Here is a 2,270-nt window from a genome sequence, read left to right as displayed (position 1 = left end):
GCAGCCCAGTGCTCGCCTAAGGTATAAAAATCCTACCGAGTGAAGAGCAAACCTCTCACTCGGGGGCTTAGCTGCAGCCCAGTGCTCGCCTAAGGTATAAAAATCCTACCGAGTGAAGAGCAAACCTCTCACTCGGGGGCTTAGCTGCAGCCCCGTGCTCGCCTAAGATATAAAAATCCTGCCGAGTGTGGAGCAGACCTCTCACTCGGGGGCTTAGCTACAGCCCCGTGCTCGCCTAAGATATAAAAATCCTGCCGAGTGTGGAGCAGACCTCCCACTCGGGGGCTTAGCTACAGCCCCGTGCTCGCCTAAGTGAATTAAGGAATAAGTCGACTGCATTGAGCGTCTTGCTTTAAACCTGCAAAAGACATTTCGAGCCAAAAGCAAGCATATTCAAACATCAAATCCAAGTTCGGATCGATACCTAAAGGAACCGAAAGTGCTCAGGCGCTAAGCCTGTTAAGGTTTATCGGTTACAAAATCACTCGGCATACCGAGGCAAATTTAAAGTGTCGAGCTCGAAGAAGTTTTTTACCCCTCCTGTGGAGGGCTGGAAGGCGCAACAAACTCATCAAGATCAATTCCGTCCGCGATCCGAGTGGCGGCAGCGATGAAGGTTTCCATGAAGGACCTGAAGTCGTGTTTCTTGGTGTTGGCCACCCGAAGAGCCGCCAGCTTGTCTTCTCGCGCATCTTTGCAGTGGACTCGAGCCAGACACAGAGCAACATCTGCGCCACACCTAGGAGAGGATTTTTTTTCCACTCCTGCACTCGACCAGGAACTGTGTTTAGTCGAGCCATCAGCGACTCGAGGTCATTCTGGAGTGTCTCCCCGGGCCAGAGCGTGGTGTCGATGCGAGAAGTGGCGACCTTCAGCCTTGCAAGATAGTCAACGACAGCTGCAACGCGAGACTCGAGTCGGAACACGTTCATGGCAACTTCATCGTTCACCGGAGAGTTGATGGGGTCAATGTTTGGTTCCAGCCGACTAGTTTCCTCTTCAAAGTTTTGGCAAAATTCTGCAAGGACAATCACCGAGTCAAGGCGATGGTAGAATGCGAAGATCACTGTTAAAAATGATTGTTGAGTGCAAAGGATTACCTTCGAGCATGAGGAACAACTTCTTGGCAAGTCCACTCAGGAAGGCCTCCAGATCATTCTTCTTCCCAGTCAATTGACTGGCCTTGTCAGCCAGGGCAGCTTTGTCAGTTTTCAGTCGACTGACTTCCTTGTTGGCAATCCCAAGAGCAGCTTTCAGATTAGTATTTTCTTCTTCAAGCTTGGTGACTGAAGCTAACTTCTCATCAGCAAGCTTGATCTTCTCAGCTAGCTCAAGGTCTTTTTTCTTCTGGGCCTCCTTCACCTTACCTGCAAGTTACAGCAAGATCAGATTTTGAAACAAATGAAGGAAAAAGGCAGTCGTCGAGGTCTCACCAAACATACCTTTGGTCTCCTCCTTCGCCTTCGTCAGATTCTCCTGAACCAGCTTCAGATCCAGCTCGAGCTGAATGTGCTTGTTCTCCAGCTCGGTGTAACGATCCGCAAGGTCACAGGATTTCTGCGAAGAACCAATCGACAAAATGTCAAGGATAAATCACTTCCGAGTGGATAAGAGAAAATCATGCGTTTCTAAGACTACAGCCGAATACAAACATTCAACCGTAGTCTCGGGGACTACACCCAGTGGGTGCACTCAGCGTGCCCCCACTAGTTCTATTAAAGACAGAGTCGACCAGTCGACCCCCCCTCCAAAAAAAACAAGACGTATTCTTTAGACTGTAATCGACTGCAAGCAGTCGACCATAGTCTCGGGGACTACACCCAGTGGGTGCACTCAGCGTGCCCCCACCGGTTTGAGAACTCCATTCGCCTCAGTCGAATGACGGAAAGACTTTACTTATAAAGCCTAAGGCCGACTGCCAGCAGTCGACCTTAGCCTTGGGGACTACACCCAGTGGGTGCACTCAGCGTGCCCCCGCTAACACGGAGTTTCAATTGACACACCTAGTGGGCGATTGCTATGGATTCCAGAAAGAAAAGTTTTTTGATAGCATATCCTAACAGAACAAGCGATGGTCGACTGACCTGAACATTGCTTTGAAGGGCGGAGCTGGCGTCGTAAGCTGCTTGACTTGCTTCCCGGAAGGCCTTCACCTGCTCCATCATGACCCCTGCTTGGCGTATCGCTTCCTTCGCAGCACTAGCTTGGTCCTCTGGGACGTGGTGCGTCGTGAAGAGAGAAGGTTGTGCAGCACTCGACGAAGCGGGATG

Source organism: Triticum aestivum, unplaced genomic scaffold (genome assembly GCF_018294505.1).
Source record: "Triticum aestivum cultivar Chinese Spring unplaced genomic scaffold, IWGSC CS RefSeq v2.1 scaffold58767, whole genome shotgun sequence".
Taxonomy (NCBI): Eukaryota; Viridiplantae; Streptophyta; class Magnoliopsida; order Poales; family Poaceae; genus Triticum; species Triticum aestivum.
The sequence above is the reverse complement of the archived record's forward strand: the minus strand, read 5'-3'. Positions refer to the sequence as shown.